This window comes from Haliotis rubra, unplaced genomic scaffold (assembly GCF_003918875.1).
Source record: "Haliotis rubra isolate DU_JTF1 unplaced genomic scaffold, ASM391887v1 Scf812, whole genome shotgun sequence".
In the NCBI taxonomy this organism is placed as follows: Eukaryota; Metazoa; Mollusca; class Gastropoda; order Lepetellida; family Haliotidae; genus Haliotis; species Haliotis rubra.
This window is the reverse complement of record NW_025767538.1, coordinates 418,475-445,462: the sequence shown is the minus strand read 5'-3', so window position 1 is coordinate 445,462 and position 26,988 is coordinate 418,475. Positions and strand designations below refer to the sequence as shown.

The window sequence follows — 26,988 nt, the reverse complement described above, 5'->3', positions numbered from 1 at the left end:
ACAAAATTACTTTAAATGATTCGCTAGTTACAGTTAAGAATAATTCGAATCTATTTGAAAGTAGTATGTACTTGTGAACAGAGTCAAGAATAAGCTGATTTATGATGTTGCTTGAAGTTTGATTACCATGGAGAATTGAATTTAAGTCAAAACCATAAGTCTAGAAATATTTATCTGATCTTATTAAGTCATAACAAGGGCAAGAAAAGAAGTAATGGAGAGAATCTTCCCACGGATACCCACATGCACAATTCGGATTATTTGAAATATGTCTATGAAAACAATGAGCGTTCAAGTCACTACAACCAAACCTGAGGCGAGCATGGACTATTTGACAAAATCTAGATCCAAAGTTTTCATCAAAGAGAATATTTCCTTGTTTGGCCTGTAATCTTGTTTTTGAACGAATTTACTGATTGTGAGTTAATTATTTCGGTTGGTAAATTGTTCCATAAACATATGGTGTCTGGTGAAAAGGAGCGTGCATACGAGTCTGTATGGCAACGAATTGTGCGAATACTATCAGTATTTCTCAAATTGTAAGAACTTAAAACTGAAACATGTTCTGCAATTAAATCAGATAAGTAGTTTGGAGTAAGGTCATTAGTCATTTTGTAGAATAAAGAAAGTTTTTTGTCATTTCTCTACGCTTAACTAATGAAATTGGTCTCATTGTAGATTTTTTCATGACTAGTTCCTCTCACGGCTCCACAAGTCGTTCTTAGAGCGTCTAATTGTAAATTTTCTAGAATCATAGACTGTTCTTTCGTACAGTTGTCCCATAAGTGACAACAATAATCGAAGTGTGGAAGTATATAATAAGTATTCTTACATTCTAATGTATGTCTAGTTAATCTATATATAAAGCTTTTTAAACAGTTTACCATAGGACTTACAACCTTTACTATTTTTTTCAATTTGGTTTTTCCAATAACAATCTTTTTTAAGATAATTTTTTATGGAAATGTACTTCATTTACTGGAGTTCCTTTCATATCTATGGGTGAACATAACAGAGGGATTTACTTTGCGGGTGAATAAAATCGTTTCAATTTTTGTTGGATTAAAATATACTTGCCACATATCGGCCCAATCATAAATACGATTTAAGTCATTATTCAAAATTCTTGCAGTTTTGTCTGTGTCTTCTACAACTATATACACTGATGTGTCATGAGCAAAAAGACGAATACTGCTGTTGATGCCATCGACAATATCATTGATGTATACTAAGAATAATAGCGGCCCTAAGACTGGTCCCTGTCGATATATGTTTTAAATCTGATGATCGGCCATCTTTAACTTTGAACTCTATTTCTAAGATAACTGCGAAACCATTCAATTAAGCTACCACGCATTCCATAAGCCTCTAATTTAAACAATATACTTTTGTACCATACTTTGTCAGAAGCTTTACTAATGTCGCAGAAAACGGACTTTACTTCTGGTTGTTCTCTATTCGCCTACATCCCAATTTGCCTACAGTCTTAAAACAACATTTTCACCCCTATGATGGAAAAGTGGACTCTTCTCGTGGAAGTCGTTGGACAAAAAGACTTTATTTATTTCTGTTTCTTGTCATTTTCCGAATGACAATGAAATGATCATTTATTTATCATATATCACATCATATCATATCACATCATATCGCATCAGTATTGAGAAAGTTCACTTGTGGGTATGTTCATTCTCTCCTGTACAAGGAAGTGCAAAATCTCTCTGAGACAAGATGAACTCCGTCCTCTTCAGGTTAGCCATTGTGACTATCAGTGCTTGGCGACCACTCCATGTTATAGGGTTAAGTTGGTTTAAGGCCTATTAGAAACAGAGAACTGAGTATATTACAGTGAACACATTAAAGAACAAGTGTTCCTTTCTTCTTTTCCATGTTTCTTCACAAGGTACACAAGAAAAAAAACGGTGATTTCCAAAAAATTCCAATTTGGAAATATCATATTTCCAAAAATTTCCAAAATTGGAAAGATGATGTTTCCAAGGCTTGGAAATTTTTGGAAATTTAGGAAGGATTTTACCACTACTTTCAATTTCTCTTTTTTCCCAAGGATCCCCGGCCCATGCGTGTATAGACTGAACTATTTCACGAATCTTTTGATCTGTTAGAGTTCTTATTGTTGATATACATAATGTATCTTGCATGTGACATATTTATTCATGAAAACTGCAGGAATAAGCCATATTTTCATATTATCCCTTTGTGCGTGATATCAATGCACGCGTGAAGTGATACTTTTTTTAAAGTTGGGATTATGTTTAGAGTAAGTGTTTACTATTCGCCGTCCTATGCGACCAACTAGGAACCAATTCTATATATGAGTCTTCACTCATCTGCATTCTTCTTGTTCTATGTGTCAAAAATTTATATTGACTGTTCTATTTACCGCTAGTATTGCGAGCATTTTCAAAAGTCAGTTTCAAGTGTATGTTTTAGTTGTTATCCACAAAAGCGCAAATATATTTATTTTTTTCCCTTTCTCAATGTTCGTATGAATACAAATTCCATACACCTACGCTATATGGACTATATAACAGTGTACCAGACTTACTGATTGACTGAGTGTATTACATGCCATAAAAGTGAACCCGTGCCATTGCGTAATGGATTCTCGTGAAGTAGGATTTTGTTATTACAGTATAATCTCGTTCATGTTGCGTCGGTGTTGTTATACAGGATTAAAACACTGGGTGCTATAAAATTCTGAACTTCTTTTGAAATATGATTGAATTTACTGAGTTAATTTACTGAGTTTAGCTCACTGAGATTATAATGATACTGATTCACGTGTTCACTCAACGGGGATGATACGTTCTACGTCTCGCCAAAGTTATTGATTAACCTACTAATCTACTAATATCTAACAAAGTGCTAGAGTTGTGGGTGACCTTCGTAGGGTCAGTAATAAGTTGAAATAGGTCATACATGATTTGAAAATTATGTATCTTATTATTACTTGGGGTGTTGGCATGGCAGATTTTAGAAGATCGTTGAAAAGGCCCTCCAAATGATAGCTGAGATATATTTCACATGATATGTTTCATCCTGTGATGAGTAGTATAAACAATGGGGGTACGGGACCAGCCTATATAAGGCAAGGAATCAATAAGTATCTATTCCTAACTCATATTAATTTTTAAAAACCATAACACAACTACTTTTCATCTCCCATGTAAAAAAGTAGTCATAGATTTACTGGAAAGACTATGTGGTACAGGACCATAAACCCATACAAAAATACTTTCTATCTGACCTGTAAAAAGTAACCATAGTCTTATTCGAAAGAGTAAGACTATGGATACTTTTACAGGGGAGATAAAAAGTAACCATAGTCTTACTTGAAAGAGTAAGACTATGGAGTATGGGGTCATCCTATATAAGGCAATCAATCAATAAGTATCTATTAATTTTTTTCTATCACCATTAGAGTGTCACATTTAATGAAGTCAAATCGTATCAAGTCCCTCAATGTATGAAAGGTGTATGTTACGGGTAAGATTACACAATCCTATATCTATTACATCATCTTATGTTTAACATGAAGGATGTTTGTCTATTTAGAGAATTGTTTTCACATATAATATCAACACTGCTGTGTTTGTAACTTTATGATATGTTTACAGTACATGAATTGAAAAAGCAAGCACGAGACCGTGGACTTCGAGGTTATTCTCGTATGAGAAAACATGAATTACTAGATTTATTAGGTTTTAAATATAAAAACACCTACTGTGAAAGAACTTACAAAGCAAGCTCGTGAACGTGGAATGCGAGGTTATTCTCGTATGAGGAAATCTGAGCTAATTGAATTACTGAAAGAACAAAAACCTATAGAATTACAATTCACACCTGTTGAGCATGCTGTAGGTAAATATTTGAGAGGTTGGATGATGGAAGTTTAAAGAAAGATAGATGTTGAAGACATAAAACCATCGGTATTTGACAAAGTAAATGAAGAACTTAAAGATTTGAGAGGTATTAAATTTCAACTCACGTTAAACATGACACTAGAGAAACAACAGTCGAATGAAACAACTGAATACACCAATGTTTACTTCAGAGGTAATCAAGAAGTTACAACGCAACCAGACACTATCAACTCTTCTATAGACAGATCATTAGAAAAAATGCGAAAAACACTAGAACGTTACACTAAAATGGGTTCTGGTTGGGTTGTTGACAAGAATAATATGGTCTGCCTGGATATAGCAAACTCTATACCATTGAAAGGTGGATCGTACTTATCCCTGTCTGAGTATTTCAAGAAAAAACAAGCTATGGTTAACGTTAAAAACCGAGACAACAATTGTATGAGGATAGCGATAAGATCTGCTAAATTTCCAGTTGAAAAACATTCCGATAGACTTTCCAGTTATCCAGAAGATGACGGGATCAATTGGGAAGGTATAGACAAACCCACCCCCATCTCTCAGATCCAAAAAATAGAACAACAGAATCAAGACTTAGCCATAAACGTTTTCGGACACGAAGGTAAAAACGTAATAGTACACAGGATAAGTCCTTTATTGTATAAGGATTGTCGTAAAATGATCAATATATTTATGATCCAACAAGGTGAAAAATATCACTACACATGGATAAAGAATTTCAGCCGACTGTTGAACAATCAATCGAAACACAGGGAAAAGAAACCCTTTTGTGAAAGATGCCTTCACGGGTTTTCTAGGGCTGATCTGCTTGATTCGTACAGGGTTGATTGCCTAGGTGTGGGGGAGACAACCGTACGAATAGATATGCCGAGAGAAAAAAACAACATCTTGAAATTTATCAACCACAAAAATCAAATGCCAGTAACATATATTATCTACGCCAACTTCGAAGCTATCATTAAACCAATAGATACAGTAGCTCAATCCACTAATCAAAGTTTCACACAAAAAGTACAGGAGCATGAAGCGTGTGAGTTCGGGTATGTGGTCGTTCGTTGTGATGATCAAACTAACCCTACAGTTATTTATAGAGGACCAGACGCGGTTGAAGAATTTCTAAAGCGTTTACAACATGAAGCGAAAATGATCATTAAAAAACTATGTAACAAAACACCAATGCGTATGACCCAAGCAGACCGGGAAGCCCACAACAAAAGCACACATTGTCATGTGTGCTGTAAACCTCTGAATGGTGATTCAGTTAGAGATCACTGTGACATTACTGGTAAATACAGAGGTGCGGCTCACAATGAATGTAACTTGAAGCTAAGAATAAATCCTAAACTTATTCATATACCAGTGGTGTTTCACAATCTTCGCGGGTATGATTCACACTTGATTATGCAAACTATTGCAAAGGTAAAAGGCAACATATCCTGTATCCCAAACAATATGGAAAGATATATATCCTTTTCGCTAAATGGGTTGAGATTCATAGATAGTGTTCGGTTTCTGTTGTCGTCTCTAGACAGCTTGGTCAAGGCTAATAACCCGAATGACTTAGCTGTAACTAATCGTTACACAGAAGAGGAAACTCGAGCTTTGCTGTTACGTAAGGGTATCTACCCATATGAATACATGGATGACTGGTCTAAGTTTAATGAGAAAAAGTTACCTCCTATTGACCACTTCTATAGCAAGATGTCTGTCGCGTCTATCACACAAGACGATTACGAATACGCGAAAAAAGTATGGGAAAACTGGGTTGTCATAATCTACGTGATTATCACGATTTGTATTTGAAAACAGATGTGTTATTGCTGGCTGATGTTTTCGAGATATTGAGAAAAACGTGTTCGAAGCAATACGGGTTGGACCCGGCATGGTATTATTCAAGTCCTGGGCTCTCATGGGATGCCCTACTGAAGAAAACCGGTGTTAAATTAGAATTATTCGCCGATTACGATATGCATCTGTTTATAGAGAAAGGGTTACGCGGTGGTATTTCTATGGTATCAAAACGTTATGCCAAAGCTAACAACGAGTATGTTAAAGGCTACAACCCTAAACTATCTACTATACCTCGATGCCAACAACCTGTACGGCTGGGCCATGAGCCAGTATCTACCTACCTGTGGTTTCGAGTGGACATCTGAGATCGATGATGTTATGAGCATCGCACCGGATTCTAACAAGGGTTATATACTCGAAGTGGATTTAGAATATCCGGAGGATTTACACACCTCACACAACAGTTATCCCCTGGCTCCAGAGCGTTTGAAGGTGAATATGCTATGTAAATTGTCAGCTCCTGGCAAGGGTGCATTAGTCTTGGACCTCCACGTCACTTCACCAACGCAAGCTGACGACATCACTCTCTTGAGTCCCCTCACATCCAACCTACAAGATCTGGTGCACATGTGTGAGGACTACAGCGCAAGCTGGAGGTTTAGCTTCTCCCCGTCCAAGAGTGGCGCTCTAACCTTTACAGACAAGAAAGCAGTGCATCATCTTCAGCTTACTCTCTATGGGGAGCCTATTCCGAACCTTGAGTCCATCAAACATGTTGGAATCGAACTCCACAAGAACTTCAACTCGTGGGATCGCTCAATCAAAGCCTGCTCCAAACTGAAAGCCGCAATGATGTCTGTGCTAAAGTCTGGTTGCCATGGTGCCGCCCTGAACCCTATCACTAGCTCTAAAATACTGCAAACAATCTGTCTTCCAAAAGTGTGTTACGGATGCGAACTCTGGTCCTGCCTCACCAAAAGTGAAATATTGGCCCTTGAAAGAGCACAACGTTTCTGCATTAAAGTGATTCAAGATCTCCCCAAAACAACCAGGACTGACGTGTGTAATGCTCTGCTAGGATGGTTACCCATAGAAGCCCACATCAACAAAAGCAAACTCTTGTTCTTTGGAAGGCCGTGCCACACCTCTTCCAGGAATACAAGCTACAAGCTACTAATGACACGAATCTTTGCCTTGAGAAACAACTGTGTGGTTGACCCAGGCGGATTCATCTCAGACATACTTCGTATCCTAACGAAGTATAACTTGTGTGACTATCTGAAAGAAGTGTACTGCTCTGGACATCTCTGCCAATACACATGATGGAAGCAGATTGTCAAGAAGGCAATCTTTTATGCTGAAACTGTAGCATGGCACCAACGTGTCGACGCCGACCCTGAAATGAGACATTTCTTAAAAATCCACCCTGTGCTGGCCCCCACACAGAGCCTGGTTCATTGTCCGAAAATTCCCACATCTTAAACAGCAATGCAAATTTGTGGTCAAGCTATGTGCATCATGGCGCCCAGGAGGTGCACAAGGCATATGTGAGCTGTGTCAGTCACGCTTCAAAGACTTACTCATCCATACCATCTGTCACTGTACAGATAAGATGAGTGAACAAGATAAACTGTGGCTTGAAATCTCAAGCATTGGTCCAATAGAGCGAACCTGCTCAACCAACCTGACGAGGATGTGGTATGCTGTCTTCTATCATGCACTCCATGTGTCCCTTTGGATGACACTGACCACACCATCTACTCTTCTCTGGTCGTTCAAGGATTGTATGGACTGTGTAAATACACCAGATTTACCTTATCGTAAAGTGACTTAAAACCAAACTCATCTAATCTAGTGCTGCTCCAATGACTCTAATGTATTCTCCTTTTTAAATACCTCTCCTACTTAATGTACGTTTTCTGCCTGTCCGTGTTATTGTACTCTCCGATGGAGGAATAAAGAATATTATATACTCGAAGTGGATTTAGAATATCCAGAGGATTTACACACCTCACACAACAGTTATCCCCTGGCTCCAAAGCGTTTGAAGGTGAATATGGAATGGATGTCTGACTACCAACGAAATTTGCTGGGTCCTACAGGACGGGTGGTAAACGTTGAAAAACTTGTACCTAACTTGATGAATAAAACTAAGTACATCATTCACTATCGCAATTTACAACTATATCTGTCGCTGGGTATGAAGCTGACTACAATACATAGGGTACTAAAATTCAATCAAAGTTAGTGCATGGAACCGTACATCAGAATGAACACGGATTTACGTAAGATAGCCACAAGCGACTTCGAGAAAAACCTTTACAAACTCATGAACAACTCTGTATTTGGTAAAACGATGGAGAATTTACGAAAACGCGTTAACGTGAAGCTAGTCTGGTCGAGTGAGGAAAACAAACTCAGGAAATTGATATATCCAGCCCGGCGTACAATAGAAGTATTATATTCGATGATGACTTGGCAGCGATACATATGAAAAAGAGCCACATTATACTTAATCGACCGGTTTATGTTGGTATGAGCATTCTAGACCTATCAAAACATCTCATGTATGACTTCTACTATAACGAGCTCAAGAAACAATACGGTGAAGGGTGTGAGGTGTTGTACACGGTTACGGTTTCATTACTCATGGAAATTCAAACTGAGGACGTGTACGAGGATATGAAAAACAATATACACCTATACGATACCAGCGATTACCCAAAAGACCACCCTATGCATAGCCAAGTCAACAAAAAGGTGTTAGGTAAGATGAAGGATGAATGTGCTGGCACACCAATCACCGAATACATTGGATTGAGACCTAAGATGTATTCATTAAAAAAGCAGATGACGCTGAAATAAGAAAGGCTAAAGGTGTGAAAAAGAACATGGTGAAACGACATATTAAACATACTCTCTACAAACAGACCCTGTTCGAGAAGAAAACGTTCAAACACCAGATGAACATACTTCGTAGTGACTGGCACAAGATATACAGGATGACTATAAATAAAACATCTCTATCACCAATGGATACAAAACGATGGATAGCTTCAGATGGTGTCAAAACCTTTGCTTACGGTCATAAAAAAAATTAAATTTATATATATAATGGAGAAAATTTACTACAGCCCGCGAGGATATTGGAAAGGGGTAGACGCTATTACAAAATTATCTAAAGCCGCACGTTTTTCGGAAGAAAAAGCCAAAGCCTGGTTACAAAAACAAGCTATATAGCAAATATACTTACCAGCACCAAAATATATACCGAGGAGAAAATTCGGTATACATACACCTAATCAAGTTCACCAGGCCGACCTGTTGTTTCTTCCACACGACAGGGTTAGAGGTAAAACCTATAAGTACGCCCTGACAGTTGTAGACGTAGCCAGCCGCTACAAGGAAGCTGAACCATTAACCACGAAAGACTCGGATCAAGTAGCACAAGCGTTTAAGAGAATATACAAGCGTAGTCGGATTACATGGCCTGATTTATTGCAAGTCGATCCAGACCGGGAATTCATGGGATCAGTGTCAAAACTGCTAACCAAGCATAACGTAGAAGTTAGACGCGGTGAGGTGGGTGCCCATCGAAGTCAAGCTATAGTAGAGAGATTCAATCGCTCCACAGCTGAACGTTTGTTTTCACACCAATATTCACGTGATTTAGCGGATCCTAATAACAGAAACACTGAATGGGTAGAACGACTTCCACGGGTGGTTGACTTCATGAATCATGAAATAACAAGACTTCTTGATAAGAGACCAGTCGAATCAATCCGTATGAAATCCGTTGTATCAGAGGCAGCAGCACCCCGTCGTAAAAGGAAAAAAAAATTCCAGATTGCGCGCTTGTTAGATATTTATATCAACCAGGTGAATACGAGGGAGACACCCGAAAATGTGCTACAGATCCTATATGGTCTATGAAAACGTACAATATCAGTCGAGTGGATATCAAAGACGGGGAACCTAACTTATACTTCTTGAAAGATGGACCACGTAGAGGATTCGTACGTGAGGAATTACAAATCATACCACAGGGATAAAAAAATATATACTTATACCATTATCTTTAACAAACGTTTAACTTCGAAGATGTAGTCTTTTTTCTTATCATAAATAAGTTTAAATCGTAATTTATCCGCGCTGTGGGCTTTACATAATCGGTAATGACCTTTAACTCCTTTACGGTGAAAACAACAATAACCCTCAATGTGGCTTTTATTACCACAAATTTCAGTTTTCCCCATAAGAACCCATTGACAAAGATATGGTGCGTATCTCATTTTTTGATATAATAATTTGTGTGATTAATCTAATTGTTTCACAATTAACACTATCGATGCTAAACCCAGTGCCACGAATACCAACTCACGATCTTTTTGCCCATGGGAAGGAGTGTAATACTGAGAAATCCTTGGTGCATTGCCTAATGGTTCTAGTTGTTTACCTGTTAGCACGTAGTATTCATAGCTTCGTCGACGTCCTTGAAAGTTCTAACAGAATGATTTTCCCGTTGTAGTTGATTATTGATAAAATCTAATGTCTTCATGCGTCTCTTAGCGTATTCAGCCTGTGCGGTCTGCAGTTTTTCTACAGCTATATCGTGTCGTTTTCTCTCCGCTTCTACCTCAGCCGCGTTTGACTCTCATAATTTAGAGACACCCATGAAGAGCCACCTCCTCGTGCTGGGTGCTGGGTAACGCCAAGCGCTCTTCGACCCCCCGTTGTGGACCCGGGGGGATATTTGGTCCACCAACCCTCGTTGGCCGTGGGTTGCGCCCCTGTGTCGGTGGAGGACGGGAGGCTGGTGGTTGAGGGCACTGGTTCCAGGAACAGTGTTCCTTTGCCCAACACACCACTTCGCCCCTTACTTCACCTAGACGGGTGGTTGAACTGGCCCGGTTCAATCAATCGGCTGGTCACGCCGTGCCCTGCGCATGGAAAATATTTCTGTTGCAATATTTTGATAATATTTGATTATTTAGGACTGTCAGTCATGGAAATTATTCTGTATGAATTGCCTAGAGTCCTATGCCAGTGGCTCATGGGCCAATCTGGTGATAATGGACCTCTGTGCTTCTTGGGAATGATGTTATGGGCCGAACCAGCCTGGCATTTATTCTTTTAGTTCCTCATAGCTTTTCATGTCTTTATTTCTGGAGTATAACACCCCTGTATCCCTGGTGTCTGCATCTCGGAGATCCGGTGCTACATGACACTGTCCGTGTTGACATTCCGTGGTGGATGGGGAACAGGGGTGCTGAAGCAATTACTTTTTATCATGGATCCCACACCATCTGGTTCATCTAGAAACGAAAAGAAAAGACGTTTCGACAATGTTGATGACACTTCAAGAAATGTTTCATCTAATGCTGATTCCTGGGCCCGTTTCCTGGTCATTGAGGCTACTGATTTTCTGCCTATAAAACTCAATCCTTTTGCCATTTCTAAGGCCGTTGCTGCTATTTGTGGGGAAGTATCAAATGTTACCCGTCTTCGTAGTGGCTCGCTTCTTATCGAATGTGCACGGAAGCAGCAGTCTCTAAATCTTTTGTCAATAAAAACATTTGCAAATATAGAGGTTGCTGTTTTTGTGCACAGAACACTAAATTCCTGTCGCTGCATCATTCGAGACAGAGCTCGTTGTTTGACAGACATGTCTGAGGAGGACATTGCTGCAGAATTAAAAGACCAGGGTGTTACAGCAGTAAAACGTTTTACTGTGAAGAGAGATGGCATCATCACTAAAACACATACTTATCTGTTAACGTTTGCTCGTTCAACTATTCCACAATCAATTAAAGCAGGCTATTTCAATATCGGAGTCGATGTGTACGTCCCCAATCCACTCCAATGTTACAAATGTCAGAAGTTTGGTCATGGCTCACAATTTTGCCGTAACTCTGTGGTGTGTCACCGTTGTGCAGACCACCATGAGGGTATTGATTGTGAACATGATCTGAAATGTGCAAATTGTGGCGGACAACACCCAGCTTCGTCTAAGTCCTGTCCAGTATGGCAAGGAGAATCTAAAATCATGAAGCTCAAATGTGAAAAAGACATTTCATACTTTGATGCCAAAAAAATGTTCCAAAATCAGATCTCAACTCCCATGAATATTACCTATTCTGCTGCAGCCACTCGTTCTCTTACAACGTCATCTATTGCTTGTCAGACTGACTTGACTTGGGTCAGGTCAGAAAAACCTGTTTCAGCTGTTCCACGAAAGTCCTCACTCACTGATCCTATGTCCCCAGCCACACAGTCTACTTCTGCTTCTCAGACTGTGAGTCAGCCTGAGATACAATCAAACTCAGTAAACAAACAGCCTCACTCAGCAAAAGGAAAAGGAAAAGGAAAAAAACAACACAGAAAAGAGACACCTTCTGTCCCTTTACCTTTAGAACTCCCTCTGGAGAACCCCTTTGGACCTCTCGACATGGAGGTCACACTGTCCTCACAGGACAAGCGGAGGAATAGCTCCTCCTCCCATTCACGAGAGAGATCTCCAACTGAACCACCATCATGAGTCAATTGTCTGCTATAATTCAGTGGAATTGCAGAGGATTGAAGAATAACTTCAATGAAATACAGTTACTAATTCAAGATCTTCAACCGTCAGCATTCTGTCTACAAGAAACGTATCTCAAACATACTGATACATTTGATGTGAGGCAGTACAAGTGTCATCACTCATTTTCTCCTCCAGGAGACAAGGCAACTGGAGGTGCTACTATACTAGTAAGAAATAATGTCATTCATAGTGACGTTCACCTGAAAACTAATCTTCAAGCTGTAGCTATTCGCACAACCCTCTGTGGGGCAGTACAAGTACAAGCAATAAAGGTAAGGTAATTGAAGATTTTATTTCTGATAATAATTTATGTATTTTTATGATGACTCAGCCACTTATTTACATCCAGCTACGGGAACATATTCTTCCCTGGATCTATCACTTGCTGACTCCATCTTGTATAATGAATTCGAATGGATGGTACATGATGATCTATGTGGGAGTGATCACTTCCCTGGCATTCTCAAGACAATCGACCCTGGTGATGATCCACCTTTATCCAGAAGGAACTTTGCCAGGGCTGATTGGTCATTATATGAGACATTATGTGCTGATCACTTAAAACATGATGTATTTGCGAAAAGCGAGATCCGATACAGTTGTTTTCCGATTTACTCAATGACATTGCTGACCAAACTATACCTAAGTCCTCTGCAGTTCCACATATTCGTAAGCCATGGTTTGATAATGAATGTAAACAGGCCAGAAAGAGCAGGAAGAAAGCTGAAAAATATTTTCGCCGACATCCTACTGTCCATAATTTGAATAAAGTACAAATTTTAAATGCCAAGGCTCGACGTACATTTAAACAGAACAAGCGTCAGTCTTGGAGGAAATATGTTTCTAAAATAGATTCACGCACACGATTTCAAAGGTGTGGAACATGATCCAAAGAATTAAGGGCAAAGGTTCCAAATCTACTGTTCACCTTCTGAAGGATGGTGACAATATATTAACTGGTAAGTCTGACATTGCCAATAAGCTTGGTGAAACACTCGCCAAACACTCTTCTTCGTCAAATTTCAACAATATCAGAAACAACAGGAGAAGAAGAGAATAAATTTTAACTCGGACAATGGCGAAGACTATAATGAATTATTTTCATTACATGAGCTTCACACTGCCCTTGGGCAAGCTCATGGCATAGCAACAGGAGCTGATAATATACACAATCAGCTCTTGAAGCACTTACCGGAATCATGTTTGGAAACTCTTCGAAATATTTTTGACACAATATGGACTTCAGGGAATTTCCCACCTTCGTGGCGCAAAGCCATTGTAGTCCCTTTACCAAAGCCTGGCCGGGATCATACTGATCCGTCTAATTACAGACCAATCTCTTTAACGAGTTGCGTCTGTAAAACCATGGAACGAATAGTAAATAATCGATTAACATGGTATCTTGAAACCAATAATCTCATAACAAATATTCAATGTGGTTTCAGGAAAAATCGTAGTACCATTGATCATTTGGTACGTTTAGAATCCTTTGTTAAAAATGCAATAATAAATAAACAACATGCAGTATCGATATTCTTTGATCTCGAGAAAGCATACGATACCACCTGGAAGCATGGCATTTTAAAGGATTTACATGAGTTTGGTTTAAGGGGTCGTTTACCTCTTTTTATATCACAGTTTTTATCAGACAGGCAATTTCAAGTCCGAGTGGGTTCAACCCTGTCTGACCATTATAATCAGGATCAGGGTGTCCCCCAAGGAAGTATTTTGTCTGTCACTTTATTTAGCATTAAAATCAACAGCTTATCCAAGGTTTTAAACGATTCAATTGATGGATCACTTTTTGTGGATGATTTTAACATTTCTTGTCGCGGTAAGAATATGCATATTATAGAACGGCAACTACAGTTGTGTTTAAATAAAACACATAAATGGTGTCTTGAAAACGGCTTTAAATTTTCTAAATCCAAAACTAATTGCATTCATTTCTGCCGTAAATATAAACCACATAAAGACCCAGAACTGTTTTTAAAAGGCACTCCCATCAAGGCTGTAAAAGAGGCCAAGTTCTTGGGTCTCATTTTCGACTCCCATTTAACTTTTCTTCCGCATATCAAATCTCTAAAAACTAAATGCCTGAAGGCACTCGATTTATTGAAAGTCGTGTCTAACTCAAGGTGGGGAGGGGATCATGCTACGCTCCTATACCTTTACAGATCACTTGTCCGCTCGAAGCTTGATTATGGCTGCATCGTATATGGTGGAGCCTGTAAAAGCAACTTCAAACTCTTAGATTCAGTCCACCATCAAGGTCTGAGACTTTGTCTTGGGTCCTTTCGAACTTCTCCTGTTGACAGTCTTTACGTCGAGGCAGATGAACCTTCTCTTAACCAACGCCGTATAAAATTATCTTTACAATATATTACAAAATTATATTCTAATGAGTTTAATCTTGCATTTCAAAAACCCTTCTCTTGTTCCGCCTCTTGGGCTCAGAATTAAGCCATTTATTGCTGCTGCCGGCATTGAGCTGGAAAATATAGCTCCTTCCCGTCTTCTTTCTTCTCCTCCTTGGCAATTGGTTAGGCCACAAGTCGACCTAACACTCACTAATTTTAAAAAATCAGAAACTAATGACTTACTTTATAAACAAGAATATAATCAATTATAAAGTAAATATAATACATATAAATCCTTATTTACAGATGGGTCCAAGGATGGTGGCGCGGTTGCTTGTGCCACTGTCATTGGGTCCAAAACAATATCTTCCAGATTACCCAATGACAGTTCAATTTTCACAGCAGAAGCAAACGCAATACTAACAGCTCTTAAATATATTAATAAACACCGTAAATATAAACAATATATAATCTTTTCAGATTCTCTTTCGTGTCTTCAGGCTATTAAAAATCTTTCTTGCAAACATCCACTTTTATTAGAAATTATTGAATTGTACAATGAACTTGCTACTGGCCAATGCGACATCGTCTTTTGTTGGTTACCCAGCCACGTTGGCATTTCTGGGAACACAATGGCTGATATTGCTGCTAAGGCACCACTTCTGATCCCATACTCTGATTACAAAGCTGCTATAAGATCCTATATCCGTGATCTGATGCAAAAGAAGTGGGACACCCAAGTAGGTATAAATAAATTACATGCAATAAAACCCTATTATCGGTTAGACTTACTTGGGTTGTCAGTCCAGATTTGAAGAGGTCATCATACGACGATGTCGTATTGGCCACAAAAGATATACGCATGAATACCTATTAAAAGGTGAGGATCCTCCGTTTTGTATCCCTTGTGATGTACGAATCACAGTCAAGCATGTCTTGCTTGACTGTGTTGAGTACTCCATCACAAGGGATATCTATTTCAAATCCCGAACTATGAAGGATCTTTTTACTAATATAAGTCCTCATTTAATTATTGCTTTTTTAAAAGAATTAAATTTGTTAACAGATTTGTAAATAGCTAAATATTTTATGATTGGAAGTTTGAATTAGTAACACAGATTGTTAGTGGCTGTATCCTCGAGGGGGGTTAAAGTACTGTAAAATTATTGTCCTCCTGAGAGGGTACATAAGTCCCAAAACATTCAAAGTAAATTTCAACTTTCCGTTTTTTAATCATAGAATATGTGTAATTTTAATGTATGGCTAGATATATCTCAATTGCTAACGGCTGAGGGGATGATATAAATCCAGCTAGGGCCCATGCAGGAAGCAAATGTACTGTAAGTCCCCATGGTCCCTAGTATGGTGATCTACCTTAAGTTGTTAGCGATCTATAGCCCATTTTTATATTGTGTTGTCCCCTATGGTTAAAATGTTTTAGATTCAATTACTAGTTTTACATACATATCTGTGATACTCTAGTTGCTTTACTGTCCTTCGATGACAGGTTTTATAATATATACATGTTCCATTACAATGTAAAATGTTCTCGTCACGATATGGCTGAAATATTGCCGATGTGACGTTAAATATTAACTCACTCACTCACTCGTAATTTAGAAAATAGATAATTACTCCCGGAAAATGCTAGGGCATTCACAAGAGCTCCACCAACCATCATTGCTATCGTGGCCATATTATATATATTACTTTAAAATATTTTCCGGTATAATACCTTGTTTTATCAGAACGTCCTTGGTGGCCATCGCCATACCAATATTCATAGTAAGCATAGCAATATCCTGCAGGTCGAAGTCGAGTTTTATAGTCGGTTGTTTTATAATCATTTTAGTCAACCGAGCGTATCCTACTGCTAATCCGGAAACCACTAAGGCGTGGTATGCATCATTAACGAATGTTTTTCCCTCAGACATAATATATATTAATAGAAATATAATTTTAATTTTAACATAATATGAGGGTTGATCTCCTCTGGAGGTGTTGGTGATGGCTGTGGTTGTGTTTGTTTTGGTTTAAATAACATAAATAATGAAACAACAGCAGTGACTACTACACCACCTACGGTAAACCACAATGTGTAATTATTTTTATGGTGCCTGGCTAAGGCGTTTTTTCATCCAGCTTCAACTCTTTTTTTGTTCTTCTTCTTTGTGGCACGCGTCACTGGCTCCGTCTTCGGTGTTTCCTCCTCTGGAATCTTGGTTATTTCTTCCTGGGTAGTATCCATCTTGTATATTATTATTATTTTTTTCCTCTTTAAATTGACAATGCTTTGCTGTGATAATCGCCGCCGTCACCGGGGCTAAAATCATCCCGTATTTGTGGTACAACACGCAGCTGATAGAGTTCAAGGCGTGTTCAATAAACGGGTCTTTCTCTAGGTCCTCCCACAAATAGAGTCTACGTTCCGGTGGTATGGGTAAAAATTATGACGCTATACCTGTGTAAATCTGGGTAATAGTAGAACCTATAACTTTTGTCATCTCAGCCCCGAGTTTTGACTCATACCTGGCGTATAATTTATTTATTTCCTCATCTGACATTTTCTGAATTTTATCAGTAGTTATATTATCTCCTAAATATTGTTTTGCCTTACCACCCACAACTAGTGTTACCAGTCTGTCTCGCTGCTTGTCGTCCTTTTGTTCATCTGAAACTAATATCTGTTCTAGTAATTCATCACAATCCATTATATAATATAGTAATCTAGTTTTAATTAAATAAAATAATAACCAACCCACACAAAATACAGAGAGATAAAGATTAGGTTACACACGACTATTACTTCAAAAACCGACATTTATACTAAAACTTACTAAAATTACTAAAACATTACTAAAATTTACTAAAAATGACTAAAACATTACTAAAATTTACTAAAAATTACTAAAACATTACTAAAATTTACTAAACATTACTGAAACATTACTAAAATTTACTAAAAATTACTAAACTATTACTTGGTAATTCACTGGTTGGTCGGTTTTCAACACGAGCTTAGCATGTTTAGTTTGGGCGAGCTGTTTCTTAACCCGTTCCCGGTCTAGTTTACTCATCACATCGTTCTCTCTCAAGCATTCCTCGAACGAATCCCTGTCCTTGCAGTGAAATAGAGCTACCCATAGCGTCTGTTCACGTAAATACTTTAACACAGAGTTGAATTTTTGTGTCAACACCCAGACGCTATGTTCTGCGTGCCGACCTGAAAACGCTAGGTAGGACAGCATATCTCTCTTTTCGTTACCTCTCTCTTTCGTTCGGCTTCCTTTAAATTTGTTGTGATCTCTATTAGCGCTGCAGTCATCAAGATTGCGCGTCCATAATTACATATAAATATAATTTCAATTTACCAGTTGGTTGAACCTTCTTCATTATTTGAATGGTTATACCCTCGCTTCCGTTGTCGATGCGACGACCACTACCGTGTAGAGTGTCGTCATCTGTCGATCTCATATCCAACCACAATGCGTACTTTGTGGTTAGGTAATCCCCGATATGCACGGAGGATAGATCCAGGTCATTGACTAGGTTGTTGACTATTGAGTTTCGTTTGATAGCCGGCAGCTTCATTATTTCATCCCACTGCTGATATGCCTTCGTTCCATGGCTAAATAGCTGATTAGGTACTCCCTCTATAGTCACTTCCACTTTGGTGATCCCTGGGTTGAAAAATTTCTCGCTGTCTCTTTCGAATGGATCGTATTCCTCCATGGGTATGATTAATATACCTTTCATCGATCGCGCCGGCACGTTCATGTTGATATTCCATACCGTGTCGCTCTTATCACGTAATATCATTCTATTCTACCCTCTTCACCGTTCGGTGTATACACGACTTTGCTGTAATCATTGAACCTTGAGTTCATATTCCAACCTGTCACCTAATGCGGCTTGGTAAAATGGTGCGTGCCCCGTTAGCAACTCAAAGTCTAGCGGGATACAGAACCTGTTTCCCTACGCTTCGGCGATGGCTTTTTCACTTTTCGATAGTTTGGCTGTCTCTTCTTGTGTGAAGGCATACCCTATACGTAACCTAGTCGATTTACTGATTCCCTGGTACACGTCGTTGGCGCGTTCTCCCTCACTTTTCCATAGGTCTATGTAACAGTAATATACATCGCTGTCATCTATGCTAAGCACCTCGTTACCACTAATTTTTATGGAGGTCCTCTTGACTATAGCACGACCCACATTATTCACTAGCTCACATTTGTCGTTGTCTGATTTCAACGTGATGTTAAATGCCAATCGTAACGTACCTGGTACTATTACGTCGTTCTCCCCCAAGTTGGGGAATCTAACCAACAGTACTTGGTTCTGGTCTATCTTGCTGGGGTTGTTTGTAATAGTCACCGACTGACGCACGGCTTTGACGCCTAGTGGTTCTCTTAATCTTCGAAAAGGATTTAGTTTTCTACCATATGACATTGTTATATATTTATATTAATATAATATAATTGCAAAAATATGGATGATATTCCGACGGATGATTTTGGAGCTATGGCCTCTGGTGATGTTGATTACGATGAAGACATTTCGTTTACTAACTCATCATTGAGCAGCCAACTACTTAAAACAACAGTAGACGATTATTACGATGGATTAAAAAACGATAGAAGCTACGTCGAGCCTCAGTACAAAGACTATTGGAAGTTTTATATAGATGATAAGGGTATTCTACGCCTTAAGGATAACCCGGAGGTTGATATCATGAACACGCGCACTAGAAAACCACTTGCCTTGTCAACGCTAACCAGTCGCCATGGTACCGAATTTATCCGTAATAAACTAAACATGCAGGATTATGGTGGTGCAAAACCTAAGATTCTTCCGAAGGTAGTTCAAGATCTGCAAGCTACCAGGTCCAAACTCAGTAGTGGTGTTGACATGACACAGCGTGCTACAGAAGCGTCAGACAGCATCGAAAAACTGTTGGGTGCGTACTGGGACAAACCGTTGCCTGGTTTTAAATTTCCAATGAGGGAACTGTACGGCTTAGATGAAGCCTTGAAACATGTACGTGGAGAACTCGTGAACAACATGGGTAAACTGAACGAACTCGACGAGCACATCGCAAGTGAAAAAACAAACTCACCGAAACTGAAGACGATGATATTAAGCGTTGTATCATAGAACGACTACGTAATTTACAAGATGAGAGACAGACCAGATTGGAATCCGCTTCCTCTAATCGAGAACAGCTTCGATCTCAGATCAGCCGCGTGCGGGAAACCATCGATCGAGTACTGAACGAGGATACCACGTTGGCTGAAAGGATCCGAATATTGTTCCGAGAGCAAGGCATCACCATTGCAAGCGTTATAACAGCATTTGGCTTCATCATATCGACCCTAGTCGTATCGCTGACGGGTGGTGGAGGAACACCGACACCACCAAAACCACCGAGTGGTGGTGACGTCAGAGACTGGATAAAAAAACATCTGAAATCACTAGGTGAGGCCCTGGCTAAACTCGCCGGTAAAACCGCCAAAGCCCTGCCAGGTATTCTGGGTTGCTTCGTCTCGTGGTTGCTTAGCACTCTCTCGAAAACAGTCACGTGGCTAGGTCAAAACCTGTGGGCGTTCATCGTTGCTGTTGCCAGGTTGGTGTACGTGGTCGCTAAGGAATTTTTAACCAGATGAAACCAAAGCCAACCGCGATCCCAACAACCACCAGCACTGTTTTACGGTCGATGTGCTGCTGATTAGACACCTGCACGTGTGGTGGTTGGGGTTGTGGTGGTGTGGACTGAACCCTAGACTCTGGGGGTGATGCCACTATACCCGTTTCACCAGTATGCGTGGGTGGTGGTGCTTGGGAGACGTTGACGGCGGCGTTAACAACCAATTTTTTGTCGGTTGTGGCGATGATTATTTCATTGTTGTAGCCTGTTATTTTATTGATTCTCAGACGCATATCACTCGGAGCCATGTACAAGCCAACACCGAACACGTAGTCGACTTTTGACCTGGCGTATTGCAACGTATCCTGATATCGTTTTATAGCACTAGGTAAATCTACTGGTGATGCGATAGCGTCCTCAATATTAGCCACGAACTGTTTTTGAGAATCATAAGCCGTTCCCTTACCTATAATATTAGAATGAGTCTGTGATTGAGACCCTAGACCAGCCCACACGTACGTTCGAATCGAATCGTTCAATCCGATAACACCAGCACGAGTAAAACCCTTCGACGTGTCCAGCATAAATATTTTCCAGTCATCCGGACCCTGCTCGAACCTCCATACTCGGTAATCCTTGCTGCCGTCGAAAGACATGAGATCATCTCTCCACTCGTTACTCGTGACGTAAGCATTCGCATGTTTTACCACCCCATTCTTTTAGCATTTTGCTGTCTTCCACGAGGGGCATATTGTGAACGATAGGGATACCCAACCCATGGTTTGGGCCCGTCAACCGCCAATCCGTCTTTGGGTTTAGTTCGAATTCATTACAAATCCGTTCATACGTACGTCGATCGTACGGATTGTTTACTGCATCCCATGCCTTGTCCTGTGGGACTGGGGCGCTGATTTCTTTGAGGATACGCCTTACCTGGTAATACACGTGAAAAGTGAAAACAGATTTACTAAGCTCATTATGCCTAGTGTCGGTTAATGTCAAACCACATCCAGTTGTCGCACAGCACACGGCAAAATTGAATTGATTCTGCCAGAACTGCATAGGGTTGTGAAACCAATCGTGAACCGTTTTAACATTAGTGACCGAAAACCTATAATTTTTAAACACGTCTATAAACTGGGTTTTGAAGTACGAACCAGCCGTGTCAACCACTATTTTTATGTGTGTGAAGTCATAAGCCTTTATGTTGTCGTTTTTTGGGTAACGTACTTCGGGTTTATACATATTATTATATAATATATAAATATATATAAACATGTACATTACGCTTCCGGGTGTAACGAGCGGTGAGGCCGTTCAACTTATGCACGCTATTGATAACACGTCTGGTCAACTCGAAATAGCACTATGTGATATAACCTACTATTGTATCTACTCCCGGCGTGGATTATGCTTCCCGGCACCGTGTCTTTAGCTTTGGCGGTACTCCCCTAATTATCTCTCCCGGGAAATCCGAAATATACATTTTAGCCTTCCCGGGACATCTGAAAAATAAATTTTAGCCTTCCCGGTACGACACCGTATTTACAAAACCTAACATCTCTATACACACATATACACACACAATGAACCAGCCGTTACACTTGAGTGCACATCCACCCGCTCTGACTGGGTTCGGTATCCCGGCTGCTTCGTTTCTAGGGAAGTAAACCCAAGTACAAAATATTGCACTTTTGATTTGCGATTGTACGCTTTTAATTTTGTTTATATGTTTTTTCATAATCAGCATTGTATACTCTGCAAAAAAAGAAACGCACAGGTGAAAACTCAGGAATGTAAACACTTTATTTTGTTTCCAAATAAAACTTTAACTAATGATCGCACGAACGTAAAATTTCACATGGATGTTGTCAAGAGTCAGCTTTACAACATGCAGCTATCATTTGTCTCTGAAACCATTGCACCGGGCGTACAGATGGCGTGGAGGTCAGTACCTGTTGTGATCACCTCGAGCTTGCAACACAGCTTGGCACCTCCTGTCCATGGACATGATCAGTCTTTGAATCCGTGCTTGGGGATCCTCCTCCATTCCTCCTGCAAGGCTTGAGACAGTTGTTGCAACGTTTGGGGTTGAGGCTGACGACGTCGAACGCGTTTCCCAAGCTGGTCCCACAAATGCTCTATTGGGTTCAAATCGGGGATTTTGAAGGCCAGGGAAGAACTGTGATGTTCTGATTCGTCAGGTAGTCCATCGTGATGCGAGCCACGTGCGGTCTGGCGTTGTCCTGTTGGAAAACGTGACGTTGAGGGTTGATGACAGGTAAAGATGACGTTGCAGAATGTCATCCCTGTAACGAATTGCAGTCAGGTTACCACGGACGTGCAACCAAGTCACTTCTCCCGTTGTAAGAAATGGCCCCCATACCATCACACTTCCCCTCCAAATCTGTCCGCTTCAACTACACAATAACGGGCGTAACGTTCGTTTCTCCGTCTATAGACCCTCGTCCTACCATCGTGTCTTTGAAGTTGGAAACGAGATTCGTCGCTGAACCAAATTCGCTGCCAATGTCTCCAATTCCATCTCTGGACGTTCCTGCACCATCGAACACGTGCCAGGCGATGATGAGGTCGTAGTGTGCATCCTACGTGAGGTCGTCGAGGGCGTATCCCGTGCTGTCTGAGGCGATTTCTGATGGTCTGGGCGGAGACGCGGCGAAGACCTGGGACGTTCTCTGCTGTTTGTGTTGCTGGGACGGCCTGGTTACGTAAATGGAACACCCGGATGTAGCGGTCCTGTGCAGCATTGGTTACCCGTGGTCTACCACTCCGAGGTCGGTCGCGGGTCGAGCCCAGTTGATTGTAGCGCCTCCATAAACGGGAAATTGTTGTGTGATGCACGTTGAAGTGTCTTGCAACTGATGACTGAGATTCGCCAGCCTCCAGACGTCCGATGGCGATGTTCCGGTCAGCTTCGCTAAGTCGTGGCATGTTGAATTCGTCAGTAAACTGGCGTTGAAAGTGAATTGAACACGTTAAACTGCCTTCCTCATATACCCTACACACTGGTGCATAGGTGAAGCAACTTTCACGTGCATATCGTTCGAAGTGTCATTTACACGTGAAAATTTCATGATATTTTCAAAACCATCATCAAACAACAATATTTCATGAAATGGTGTGTTTGAGCGATACTTAATGGATATGAACAAGTATACATTATGTTTGGTTAAAGTAACCGGGTTTTATATTATATGTCATAAATAAGTGATAACTGTGTTTTAATTATGTTTGATTTTTTGGTTGCATGTTGCATGGTTGCAATCCACTCTTTTGATGATCTCCTCGGTGCATTATCGCGATAATGACATCGCGAGATATCGAACCCAAGAAGGAGGAGTGGTTCTATGCGGGTGAACAATTGAAGTGTACAACATACTACAAGTATCTTGGTCTACTATTCTCATCTAGGCTAAAATGGTCAGCTGCATGTAGCAATCTCGCATCACAGGCATCGAAAGCATTAAGGCCAGTATACCAGCTATTTAAACGTAACCAAGCAATGACGTTCTGTACAGCAATGACTATCTTCGACTGCAAGATTTTACCAATCCGTCTTTATGGCTCCGAGATATGGGGAACATTATACAATGAAACAATTGAAAAGGTCCATACCTCTTTCCTTAAACGATTTATATCTGTTGGGAAATTTGCATCAAACAAAGCAATATTGGGTGAAACAGGTCGCTGCAGCGTGTTTGTGTATACCAGAATGAGAGTTATCAAATACTGGTTGAAACTACTACGAATGAACTCCTCTAGATATCCAAGGCAGAGCTATCTTCTTCTCAAATCTTTAGACGATAATGGAAGACATAACTGGGTGTCAGAGGTTAGATCTCTGCTCTTTTCAACAGGTTTCGCATGGACTTGGTTATCACAACAAGTTGGTGAGGAGAAGTTATTTATCAGCACTTCCAGACAAAGGTTACAGGATATCTTTATCCAGGATTGGCATTTGTCTATTTCTACCTCAAGTTATCTGTCATTATACTCTGGATATAAAACTGATTTTAACACAGAAACATATATTACTTGTCTCCAAGACAAGTCTTTGGTACGTGCATTCTGTAAATTCAGAATAGCATTGAACAATCTGAAAGTAAATGCATACAGGAAGGAGAAACAACAGTACGACTATACCATCTGCTGTGAACATTGCATGGATCTCAACATCGAAGATGAAGTTCACATACTATTTGCCTGTCCAAAATATTCTGCACTTCGAATGAAATATTTACTTTGGTTAACCTCTGTTGTGCCAAACAAATGTAACTTCATCAAACTTATTTCTTCACAAAATCCACAAACAATCAAATTACTATCATTATATTTGAAGCATGTATTTAATCCACGCCGCTCTTAATTATAAGTTTTGTTTATTATATCACATCCACGTGACAAAATATAATATTCTGCTGTAATTGTACCTTAGGTCATAAGGCCTGTAGTATTGAATAAACTAGTCTGAGTCTGAGTCTGAACGAGCCTACAGCTCAGCAGGAACAGAAATCGTGACAATTGTTGTGAAAAATGAAAGCTATATGTTCTCACAATCTGCTGTCATTTAATTTTGTCTCCTGCTTTGCCTAGCCTCCGAGTGGGCCCAGGACAAATGCCACCCGGACAAATGCCACCTAGGACAAATGCCACCCAAATAAAAATAAAAACCACCAACACAATAACATTTTTAAAAAGTCAACATTACTATGAAATCAAAATTTTACATGAAAATCAACTTTTTTATCAAAGTGAATATATATTTTTTAAGAAACCAAATTATTCATCAAAGTCTACATAATTTTACAACAAAATCAACATTAAAATCAATATGGGTGGTAATTGTCCTCTCTGTAATGGTAAAATAACTGGGCGGCATTTTTCCGGGTGGCTTTTGTCCTGCTCCCCTTCCGAGTTACATCTTGTTTTCATAGACGATTCTGTCGTAATTGCCTGGTGTCGCTGGGCCGGTTTATTCTCATGAAGTCACCAGCTTGGAGAAACGCTAATCCCTACTTGGTGACTTCGTGCGAATTTCGCTAAATAGCCAATTATTGCAATTACGGGTCATAGTCAGACTAAATTTACTAATCCGGATTAGGACCGACAGACAATTGGAACTAGGGGAAATGGCAAAACTGTCTTATTTGCACATGTACATCGATGTTACATACATCATCAACAGCACTAATTTACAAACTAAGCAGGTGTGCTGCTGCATTGGCATACTCCAAAACGGAGTCTCGTCTTCAGCTGGTCCAGTCTGGGAGGCCTCCTTTGGCCAGCATCGTACTGCAGGTACCTGGTCTCCGTTGTTTTCTGCTCCATCTTTAAGAACTGGATCAGTTCATAAATGTTGGGGTGGGCCTTGCACACCAACTTCTTCACCCTGTTGTGCCATCCTGAAACAGCATGGATGGTGTACAGCTGATAAAATATGTGAGGTGTCACATAAAACACGTACCATCTGCAAAGAATGTGTCTGCTTGACACAACTTCTCCAAGTTGGATGTGGTGGCAAATCCCAGGATCTTGTCCTCGTCCCCATCTTCAAATGCCAGGAACTGTTCCCCGCCTTCTGTTGTTTGGTACTGTTCAGGGATTACTAGGTCACGACGATGGGATGGTAGAGGAGGAAATGACTTCTTCCTTGCTCAATACAGGGTGTCCTTCTTCATATGAAACGTAGGTAAGTTGCCAACCAGGGTGGCGTGTTCCGGTGTCCAGTCATCGCCCCGCATACTGTCTACTTCTTCCTGGAACAGCTGCGGCAGAGGTCTGATCGTGGCCTTGGCTTTTTCTTTTAGTGTCTCCATGGTTTCTCTCACCTTGATGTCGGCCTCCACTGGTGGGTGGTTGTGGTTCTGGCAGGGTCTGGTGAGGATATCACTGATGGTGGTGACTGTTATATGGCAATCCTTGGTCGTACACTTCCATACTAAGGTTTCATCACGTTTCCTTTTGTTGACTCTGTACATGAAACCACCCGAACAAAGATATCTGCCGCCTCTCGAAGTTGGGATGAACTTGACCTGTAGCTGTGCATTTGCCATGGTAGGACTTAGTGAAGAAAGTGGTCCGGGACCTCTATTTATATTTGTCATAAAATTGTTGAACAGAGTTCACTAATAAATGTCAATGAATTTACAGTACTTTTCTTATATCACCACGATTTGTATTTCCTCAACTTCCATTAGGACCAGAATCATTATCATGGTCATTCTTAATACAATTACACAGTGTTAATAGCATGAAAAGTAGCATCACCATACTAGGGGCCATACTAGGGGCTGGAATTTACCTCATTCACATAGTTACTGTCGACTGCTGCAATCCAATAGGAACGTAGACTTGGCATCTCACGACCAGTGGGATTCTGAAAACATCAAATGATTTTTCACTACCCCCCAAAAAAACCGTGTACACTGCTATCCGCGTGATAATCGTTTCGGAGGAAATCATTCCATGATACATGAAGCTTTTGTTGCAGTTTGGGTTGACCACACATACAGTTACATATATATTTTTAGATTTCTACGACAGTTTGCCAAAACTGAAAACAAATTTATTCAGAAGTTTACTGTTTACTTTGTGAAATGCTGGCCTTCCCTGTTGATAATGGACTGGCAACGTTGATTCAAAGATAATTTGGCCAAGAAGTTTAGTTAATACGGAGCACCAGACATT

General features: G+C 40.1%; 1 long non-coding RNA gene across 1 annotated transcript; it reads right to left on the bottom strand.

The window, feature by feature from the left end:
* Positions 1-1,502: 1,502 nt before the first annotated feature.
* On the bottom strand, positions 1,503-26,447 carry LOC124261857. The gene is made up of 3 exons (XR_006894444.1): positions 25,640-26,447; positions 13,445-13,454; positions 1,503-1,526 (listed from the first exon to the last, which is right to left on the bottom strand). It is a non-coding gene; the product is annotated as an uncharacterized LOC124261857 (long non-coding RNA).
* Between the last annotated feature and the right edge of the window lie 541 nt (positions 26,448-26,988).